General features: G+C 37.3%; 1 protein-coding gene across 6 annotated transcripts in view; it reads right to left on the bottom strand.

Annotated features, from left to right (window-relative positions):
• The window catches only part of LOC146463081 (uncharacterized), a 195745-nt gene that overhangs the window by 32290 nt on the left and 151964 nt on the right, over positions 1-11491 (bottom strand). The window lies entirely within an intron of this gene.

Genomic DNA, 11491 nt, shown 5'->3' on the forward strand with positions numbered 1-11491 from the left:
CAGATATATTTACGTTCATTTAGAACATAGAATTTTTGTTGAGAGATATTTTATTGGAGCAGTTGGTAACTCTATCGGGGAGTCTTTTTCTCTCCCTCTCCCTCTCTCTTCTCTGTTACGATATAAATAAATGAACTACTACTGTAAGTTACCGCAGTTACCCCAGCCAGTACCCATCTTTAGACTTCGGGGATAGAGAGAAAAAAATACAACATGACACAGTGCAGTGATGTGCCTTGAACCACTGCAGCCCTGTGATGCTCTGATTTGAAATTCCAACATATACACCACTGTAAGCAACCAATAGCATCTTCATGTATCACACACAATAATAGCACAGTTGTAAGAAGATTAGATACTATTGTCCTTTGATTTCTTTATAACACGTGCAAGCTTTGTTGTTAAAAGACCAAAAGCAATACAGTCAATAGTTCTTTATTCAATGAATCTTTCCAGAAGGTACACAGGTGGCTTATTGAAATTCAGGCCCTGTGAAATTACCGAGAACCTGCCGTCCCCCCTTCCCAAGGCTCTCAGGAAGTAAAAAAAATGATAATTAAGTAAAACAAAATACTAAATCGGTGGAAGACCACTTAAGATTGTCCTTTAATTTCTTCATTGCACATGAAAACTTTATTGTGAAAAGACCAAAAGCAATACAGTCAATATTCTTTATTCAATGAAACCTTCCAGAAGCTACTCCTATTAATTGTCTAATAACGCCATAAACGATTTTTTTGAGCCAGTAGTTTAGGGTTGTACTGCACACGAGACTCAGCAAGTTTAAGGTTTAAGGTGTACTTGTATCAAGAAATAAAAAAACAGTCACTGCATAGTTGATATAAGTTAAATATCAGGTTGAAGCTAGTCTCGATTGCTTTTTTCTTAGTGCCCATGCGCTACATTGCATGCACTTCAATGGGTTGGGCAGCCCTGGTCGCTGCAGTCCTCTTACAAAGCTCCTTAACCGCTTTCCTAAACACTTGCATTCTTATGGCATATATCAACGGATTGACGATAGAAAAAGCGTAATGTAACAAAGCTACTGTTGCGTGGAGTTGAAGGAACGCTGCACGAGACATGTAGTTCAAAATGTATTGTGCAATTGTCATCCAAATAGATAAGGCAGAATTGTCAGGATAGAGACAACGGTAACTATGCTTAAGGTTACTGACAATTTCCTTTCTGACGCAACTGCACTAAAATGCTGCGGAGGAGGGTTACTTTTGACTTTTATGGTAATAATTGCGTAACAAGCAGTTATGATAAGAAGGGTAAGAAAAGTGTAACATGGAAGTGCGTAACGAACTAAACCTAACTTGATTGCTACAAGAACAGACATCATGAATGCCAGAAGCAACGTTATCGTCCAGCTGCCAATAATAACTTTGAACTAAAGCCATTTCTCAATTAAACAGTGTCTAAAGGGGAAAAGTGTGGCGTGTAACCGCTCCAAAGAAATTAACAAAAGATTGGCTAGAGAGGCCAGGGAAAATATGAGGCTCGAGGTTAAAATGAAGAATTCTTTCCAGCTGAAACCATTTCCAGGATCATAATCTGGGCCGAGTATTTCCAATGGTCCCGTCACTGCTCCCACCAGTAAATCAGCCACAGTCAGGTTTATTATCAGATACGTAGTGCGTTTGCGTAAGTGGCGATTTCTTGCAAAGGCGACGAGAGTGAAAACGTTGATTATAACTATCACGATACATTCTGCAAGTAAAACGTTTGACCACACATTTTTCAGTTGTTGAACAGAAGAATCTTCAACATCGTCATCGGCCATGCTTCAATAAACGAAAACGTTCTTTCTCCTCGTGTTCATTCGTTGCAAGCTGTGGATGAAAAAAACAGACAAAGATGGTCAAACGTTTCTTACAGTAAAAGTTCAATAATAATTTTTCATTTCCTAGAGTGGATATTTTGCATTATTTTTTTCTGAAGCATCTCCGCGGGCCGGAATCTCAAATCCTCGAATCTGAATGGCTAATCGCGCGCTCGTAACCGGTCCAGCTTTTTACGATACGGACCACGGTCCGGATTTTTATCCGCGCTATTCGCGGCAAATTGAAATTGTTGCGAAAGTTTACAAACAAAGGCAACAGTTACACGTAAACAACTTCCCGTGGAAATATGTAAGGAAAATATAAATTCTGAAGAAAATGGATTCAGACGAGACAGTACACAGCACAGCATTTTACTACCCAGAAGAAGAAACCCCCAACGAAACGACGGCATTATAATATGAAGAAGTTGAACAAGACAGGCAATTAAGCAAAATTCAAGATTTTATTCACTCACCTCGCCCTGATAACACTAAAAAAAAAGACAACTTACGATCTGAACATTTGGCGAAGATACTGTTCCTCAGTTGGAGAGACAAGAACCTTGGGAAACATTCCTCCTAACGAGCTCAACATTCTGCTGTGCAGATTATTCATGGGCGTCCGTAAAAAAGATGGCGGAGTGTACGAGTCAGGTACACTTGCATCGCTCCAGAGAAGTATTCAGCGCTAGTTCATTTGTATCTTAAGTTCGCCAGCCATCGTCCTGTAGAAATAAAAAGATCCGAGGCGCCTTTCTTCCTGGTAATAAACCACAAAAGAAAGCCTGTCGATCAGGTGTGGTACAGTCGATCGAGCTCCTCTCGGAAAAAAACAAGATCGGAGAATTTTTGACGAAGGCTGCGAAGAATGCAGGACTGCCTGAAAATGTAACCAACCATTCTGGGCGAAAAACCTGCATTTCAAGGCTGATGGATGCAGAAATTCCTGGTTATTATGTAGCTCAGCGGAGTGGACATAAGAATTCAAAAAGCTTAGATTCCTACAAAACTGCTTCCGACGACCACCAGCGCAAGATGTCCTTGCTACTGAGCAGCGAAACGAAATCTCCCATCTCTTCAAACGATGCACCGCTTAATCAAGCAGTCAAAGCCTCGCAGCACCCATTCAAGCCGAGAGAAGACAAGCAAGCGTCTTCAGGCGAGGATCCCTTCACTGGTTTTTTTGCTGGTTCGAACATCAGTAAAATTGAAGGCTGCACGTTCAATTTCTCTTTCAATACAGCGCCTTGCAGCAGTGGTGAAAGCTCGGCTCGGTCAAAGCCGCGAAAACGCCACATTATCATCTCAGATGACTCAGACTCAGATTAACTTGAACTTTCTTTTGGAAAGTTAGTTTTCACAAATCCAGGGACGTTTTAAACATGTCTCGAACCGTTAAGAAAAATAAACTTCGCCATGTTTGAGTCTTCTTTCACAATTTTTATCATTCGATCGATATTTTTAGACCTTTTGGACATGCGTGCCATTATTTGCAGCTGTCAACATTCATCCACTTTTGACGTTTGACAGATGATTGTCATTTCAATGACTCAAATGGTTTTTTTTTCTTTTTTTACATGATGACTTGCGAGTGAAAATAAAATTAAACTTCTTATAAACATGCCACTTAAATTGATGTCCTATTTACATTTGTTTCATAGGATTTTGTTACCACTTTCCTCCTTCAGCCTTAAACTTACACTCTTACAAACGTCCCAGCGAAAAAAAAAAAGCAAACAAACAGAAAAAAATAGATAAGTTATTTACCGGTCTAGGTCGGTCCGTATGGGAAAAAACTGTGCCCTTGGTCTTGAGTACGGCCCTCGGCCTTCGACCTCGGGCCGTACTCAAGACCTCGGGCACAGTTTTTTCCCATACGGACCTCCCGCCCGGTAAATAACATATATTTAATTTATTTCAAGGTTTCATGCTTTTTTACTGCATTCACTCTTAATGAGATATCAGACACACGTCTCGCAGATGTTTTGTAAGACATGAGCTATGCCAGTCTCCGTACATGGTCATACCAATGCAAGAAACACATGAGTTAAAAACCATGAATTTTTGTCAAACTAGCCGGGCATAAAAAACTTCAACCTGAAGGATGAAACACAAAGTTTCCAAAAGTTTTTCCCTTTGGTATTTTGCCAATGACTACAAAAAAAGACCCTTTATTTGTAAGTTCATTTCAAAAATATTACAAATGACATTAGATTACTGGCTGCCTGGAATAACCATAGGTGCTAGCGGAGCCAGACAGACAGTTGACATCAGCATTAAATGAAAATAAATTAGAGGTCAGTAAGATAGCATAAATTCACACATAAAAAAAACCATAAGGACGGAGAAAGTAGTGCAATAGATATAACAACTAGGTATTACTATGCTATTAGGGTAGTCTAAAATAGTTATCATTATATATGAATATAAAATATTGATACAAGAAAAGCACACAATTAATAGCTATGACAACTAATAACACATTATAACATTATATACATATTATATAAACCATAGAAGAAAAAAATAATGCTTAGAATGGTGATAGAATTTAACAAGAGACTACTTTACCAGATAATCAGGGAAATGACACAACTGCAATCTAAGATAATGATGGTTTGTAAAGGACAAAATGATTGATATAATATCCCCTAATTTATTGAACAGTAGCTCCTCTAAAATACCAACAATACATTTATTTTCTGCGTCTAATTTCGACAATTTGTTTTTTTCGAAAAGTGTTTGATCCAATCGATATCAATCGTAAATCGTCGCTCTATTTTCTATTCCACCGGATCGTTATTACAGAAATCTTGATGGTCACGTACAATTCACAACGAATGTCAATGAAGTGATGATTTAATGCCTTGTATTCAATGAAGACTTCAGTCCTTCAGGTGAACAGTCCTGCAAACATTCTCTAGGAAAAGACGCCAGGTTCCGTCAGACTTAATTGGATAATGGTGCTTTTATGCCTTGCTTTCATAGAGATTTCAATCCTTTAGCTGAACAATCCCACAAAGATATTCTGGGAAAGGACGGTTGCTCTAAGTTTAATTGGATGATGATGATTTTATATTTTGTGCATTGTTTTCTTAGAGATTTCAGTTCTTTTAGCTGAACAGTCCCAGAAATATTCTCCACTTAAAGACGGTTGCTTTAAATTTTATTGGAAGTACTAAACTCTACCCAAACGTTTCAATTTTGTTTCGTGTACGATATGTATAGTCGCATATTGCCCTATCATTCAATCAACGGCAAACTATGTCCAAGGCTGCTTTAGTTGAAGCTTTTTCTACCATCGTAAAGATCTGTGATCCGGTGAATTATTATTATTATTATTATTATCATCATCGTCATCATCATCATCATCATCATCATCATCATCGTCGTCGTCGTCATCATCATCATCATCATCATCATTAGTATTATTATTATGACAAAATAAACGACGCGTCAAATTTTCATAAACCCTAATAATTTTGTCCATATGAAGTTGTTAGGTGTATGCAGATAATTTTCCATCAAACTTGACAATCTTTATCCAACGTGTTAAAACGATATTATTTTTTGTGCTAAAACATCAGCTGTACCCATAATGGCGATTTAATTGGTTGTTTTATTTTTTAGATGTTTTTATCCTTCGTCAATTTGTAGGTTTTGATCGCGAGGATATCGTAGTTCGCACAGATAATTGCTCACTAGATCTTTGGCGTGGAAGAATTGCTTTTTTCTCTAAACTAAACAAGAATGAGATAAATGATTAATCATCAGTAAACAGATAGAAATGCAAATAACTAAATTGGAAGTGTGCCAGGTATACAGACTCCTTTGTAACTAAATCTTTCTGTAGGATATTTTAGTCAAAAAATAAATTGCTGGAATTAACTGGACAGCTATCAATCGAGTCACACCAAACTTCCCCAAAATGTGTCTAAAGTATAAACAAGCAACTAATAAAAATGGCAGGTGCTTAAAAAAACTTCTTTAAAAATACGTTTGCTTTTTGTCAACTCTTTTGTCATTTAGCTATTTGCATTAGTAAAGAGGAACATCGCCTCATAATTTGTTTTATTTTCTTGGTTGTTTTACATGCGATAATAGAACTGATTTAACTGATGAGCTATACAATTGCTTTTCTAAAAAAAATATTCTTCACTTCCTTAAAATTTGACTCAGCTTTCCACGTCACCCTGTAGCTTAGTTGTTAGCGACCGACCATAAAAGGAAACGTCATGGGTTCGACTCGCGTTGAGAAGGAAGACAATTCTTATTTTCGAAATCGTGTCATGTGCGCTACTACATCTTACTTTATATTTCATTATTTGAGCAAAATCGTCACCTTTTTATTGGACGAGTGTTTGATCTTCTATTTATTCTCGACGTTTATATGTAAGTCGCCGCTTCAACTGAGTGTCCGTCTTTGATCATCTTCCGGTCTCACTAACAATGATCTTTTTGAACTGAAATTTTACCGGAATGTTAGAAGACAAGCACAAAGCAATAATATCATGCCAGGTTTGATTGAATGTTTCAGCCTTCCAACAACCCAACAGCGTATTCACCAGGAAACGACACTCGCAATAGACTCAAATTTTCTAACCTGATATATTCCTAATAAAATTTCATTGCCTCGTGATCGGGTTAGAATAAAATATCGTTTCTCACCTCGTTCTTGATAACGTGAATAATGCCAACTTGCCTCCAAAACTGCCCTTAACTGGCGAGACTAGGTCTTGCTATAAACATGCCGCTCGTCTGCATCAAATTACCTCTTCTTTCGATCAATAGACATGTAAAATTTTCATTAAGCGCAAATTTGTGTTTACTCAAGTTGATTACTAACTGTCCCAATTTCAATCACATTTACATTTTTTTTTAACAAGTCTTTGCTGCTACAGCCTGAGTGCAGACATCCCATGTGTTCTTTTCTTAAAGCAGAAAAGAGACGTCTGATGCAACGCCGTTGTTAGTCGTATTTCAGTATCCCTCTATTTCTCTAGGATGCGGGACTAGGTTCTAATTGTTAGCTTTGCACCTGGGAATTGTTAGAATAAGTTAGTGAAAAAACGGACAAACGAAGGAAATAACGCAAGAAATAGCACAAAAACCTACCTCTAAAATACAATTAAATTATAATGCAAATTTTAACATTCGTGTCCTAAAGTAAAGGTGAAGCCAGAAGAATGAACTCTGATTGGATATTACCACGAAATACTCGAGAGAATTTATGCAACGTAATTTCTGAGGGATTTATCGTTGACAGACATTTTCTTATTTCGCTCTTACTGTGTTAGTTACTTCAGCGCTTCGCGTTAGAGTATAACCACGAACCATTGGAGTCCTGCATAAACCAGTTAAAATCGAGTTTGTTGACCATCTTTGAATCTCAGTGTGGCGTCCTGAGTCATCGTTTTCATCATGCATTCAACTGGAGATAAGCCAACAAATGTCGCCGGATCATCATTTACAGAATGCTCCAAGGTGTGATTTTATGCCTTGTTTCCATTAAAATTTCAGTCCTTCAGGTAAACATTCCCACAAATATTCTCTTTGAAAAGACGTTTGCTTCAAATTTAATTGGATGATGATGATTTTATGCCTTACTTTTATAAAGATTTCAGTCCTTACAACAACAAAGCCAGTCGAGGCCGGACAAGATAAGCACGACAACATCATGGGAAAAATTACAATATATTACAAACATGCTGGAAAACGGAAAAACTTAACTTTACATGATAACGCAGATTTAGATAAGGCTATGCAACAGTCCAACAAATATTCTCTAGAAAAAGATGGTTCCCTCAAATTTGACTGGATGATGATGATTTTATGCTTTGTTTTCATAAAGATTTAAATCCTTCAGCTGAAAAGTCCCACACATATTCTTTAGGAAAAGACAATTGCTTCAAATGTAATTGGTAGGCAAAGTCTTAAACTCTACCCAAACGTCTCAATTTTGGTATGCCGAAATCTTCAATTTTTTGTTTTGTCTAGGATATTTATGGTGGCAATTTGCCCTATAGCACGGGCGCGATTAACGCCAAACTATGTCCAAGGCTGCCTTCGTTTAGCTTTCTCTCGTCATCGTTAACATCTACGAATGCGGTGAATTCCTTTTTCTTAAAATAATCCACGTGTCAAATTTTCATAAACCATTTGTGCTAATTTGTGTTAATTTTTGTAGCTTTCAGGCATATGTAGATAAATTTCGATCAGACTTGACAAATTTTATGCAACGTATGAAAACGATGCTATGTTTACGCTATTTGGAGACTGCCTACACTGATGACATCATTAAGGACACCTCTCAAAAGATCATATGGCATAAGGTGAAAGCAAGAATCTGATTGGTTGTCTTATTTCTTTGGTTGGTTTTATCCTTTTGGTTCGCGCAAATCATCGCACACTTGAGATTTGTCGTGGAAGATTTTTTTTCTTTCTTTAAACTAAGGGAGAATGACATATTATTAATCGGAAATGTGCCAGGTATAAAGACTCCTTTGTAAACAAATCTTTCTAAGCATTGTCGGGTATTTTCAAATTCATAAGATAAGTTGGTTGAAGTACATGCGGTAAAACAACTGAGTTTACTGATGAGCTAAATGATTACTTTTCTAAAAATTATTCTTTCCTTTCTTAAAATTTGTACTAAATGATCCAGCTTTCCATGTCACCTTGTAGATCACGTTGTTAGCGATCGACCATGCATTGTAGGGAACGTCATGGGTTTGACTCAACTTGAGAAGGAAGATAATTTTTTTGTTTCAAAGTCGTGGCATGTAGAATACTACATATTTCTTTATATTTCATTATTTGAGCAAAACCGTCACTTTTTTATTCGACAAGTGCTCGAACTTATCGCTATTTACTCTTAACGGACTCATTTAGAACCAAATCTTTCTGACCGTTGCTAGGTAGTTTTATTAAAAAAGAAAATTGCTTCAACAAATCGGACAGCTATCCATCGAGTCACACCGAACTTTCTCAAAATGTGTCTTTTAAGTATAAACAAGGAACTATTGAAGAGAGCAGGTGCTTAAAATCGTTGTTTAAAAAATCGAGCCATCTGCCTTAAAAAGGGAACTTTGACTCATAATTTGTTATATTCTCTCAGTTATTTTTCAAGGGGTAAAAGAACTGACTTAATTGATTGGCTGGGCAATTGCTTTTGTGAAATCATTCTTCCCTTGCTTAATTTAAAATTTTCCTACATAATCCACCCTTCCACGTCCCGCTGTAAGTCAGTGGTAAGCGACCGACCATGCATTGTAGGGAACGTCATGGGTTTGACTCGCGTTGGGAAGGAAGATACTTTTTGGTTTCTTTTTTGTGGGATGTGGAATACAACATCTTTCTTTATATTCCATTTTTTGAGTAGAATAGTCAATTTTTGTTCGAGAAGTATTTGTAATCGCTATTTATTCACGATATTTATATTTAAGTCGCCACTCAACTAAGAGGTCGTCTTAGACCATCGTCCGTTCTAACTAACAGTGATCTTCTTGGACTGAAGTTTTACTGCAGTGTCAATAGAGAGGCACAAAATAATAATCTCATGCCAGGTTTGTCTAATTTTGTTTCAGCCTTTCAACAGCCCCGAAGCAAATTCACCAGGAAACGACGTTTGCTACAAACTAATTGGAGTTTATGAAACCATCTGCAAACCCTACCCCTAAAACGCGTGATAATTATACTTCCAAAAGAAACCATTCTACCTAGTGATCGGAATATAGTAGAATAGTGATACTCGCCTCGCTTCTTTCAACTTTAGTGGCTCCAAAACTGCTTTAAACCGAAGAGAATGGATCTTGAGGTAAACATGCCGCTCATTTGCATGAAGTTAGCTCTTCTTTCGATCAATTTAAGTAGACAAGTCAAATTTTCATTCAAGCAAACAATTTGAGTCAACTTGAGTAAATTATTAACTCCCTCAAATTCAATCGCATTTGTCGTTTTTAGTCAGGCCAATCTGTTGCAGCCTGCGTGGAGACGTCCCATATTTCTTCCTTGAAGGAAAAAAGATACGTCTTATACAACGCCGTTGTTAATCGTGTTTCAGTATTCTTCTATTTCTCTAAGATGCAGGATAAGGCTGTAATTGGCTGCTTTACAGCTGGGCATTGTTAGAATAAATTAGTGAAAGAACAAGAGAACCAGTGAAAGAACGGCAGAGGGACGGACTGGTGGACGAAAAAATGAAGGGTCGTCTAAAATACAATAAAATCACAATGCAAAATTTAACAAGAGGCTGGATACTACAACGTTACAAGATAGATATATTTAAACTTGTAAGAAGGGAAACTAAAACTAGTAATAATCGTAGATTAGAGAGTGCATTCGATGTCAGCTCCAGGCCAATCTTGATCCCAGGTTCTCTCTCTTTGTGATGTCATTCGCCCCTGCAAAAACAATCTGCGGGGGATGCCAGATGTGCGTCCTGGGATCCATCGACCCATTCACAACAAGTCCCATAAAATCTCGACTCAAATCCGTATTAGGGAGCGTTCTTCCTACGAGACTAGGTAATACAACGCTACAAGCTATTCTTCAACGTGTAAGAAGAAAAACTAAAATTATCACTCGTTTCCCTTAGTAAAGGTAAGGCCGGAGGAATCAACTCTGATTGGCTATTACTACGAAATAATGCTCATGATAATTTATGCGACATGACTTCTGAGTGATTTTTTATTGACATACATTTTCTTATTTTTCTCGTTCTGCTTTAGTTATTTCAGTGTTACGCTTAAAATATCACCACGAACCATTGGGGTTGCACCAAAAGCTGACTGTTGTCCAGTATAAACCAGATTATGATAATGTCAAGTCTATTGACCGCCTTTGAATCTCAGCGTTGCATCCTGACGTCATCGTTTTCATCATGCCTTTAATGGGAAATAGACCAACTTCCAATTTTACTGATATCGAACGCGGGTTCTCTAAGTTATATAAGAAAACTTTATGAACTGACAAATATCCTTTTAAAATCAAATCTCATTTTGCCGGAGAATTTTTTAATGAATCAGTTTTCAGTGTTTGTTTGAGGAATTAGACAGATATACAGTATACAGCCGTACAGTACAGTCAGCTTTTTTTCACTAGTTAAATTTTCTAAATTTTCCTGATAACAGCCATCAGGATTGGGCAGCTCTGTTTTGTCCGGTTGGACCTTTCAAAATTTTTTTAGAGCAAATAACGAGATTTCATGTCGTCCCTCGTTCCGTACCTCGAAGGAGACAGTTTTAAACAATTATATAAACTCTGTTTGCGTAACTTCAATGCTCTTGAAGCTTCGACTAAGGGGAAGGGGGCGGGGGTGTACAGAATATGTCACCTCACTTTCTCAAGGATCCCTAAAGCTAAAACACAAATTAAAGCAAAAACCAAAAAACCCAAATCGATGGAAGACCACTTACGATCTTCCTTTGCTTTCTTAATTACACATGTAAGCTGTTAAACAGTAAACTGAAACCAAAAGCAACACCTTTTAAGTTCTTTATTCAATGAACCCCTTTCAAAAGCTGTTCCCATGTATTGTCTAAAATTTATTGAAGAAATTTTGTGAGCCAGTAGGTTAGGATCAAACAGCCCTTGAGATTCAGCAACTTTAAGGTTGAAGTATTACTTGTACCAAGAAAAAAAACAGTCACTGGTTCCTATAAAGTA

Source organism: Pavona decussata, unplaced genomic scaffold (genome assembly GCF_977016875.1).
Source record: "Pavona decussata unplaced genomic scaffold, jaPavDecu1.1 SCAFFOLD_180, whole genome shotgun sequence".
Lineage (NCBI taxonomy): Eukaryota > Metazoa > Cnidaria > Anthozoa > Scleractinia > Agariciidae > Pavona > Pavona decussata.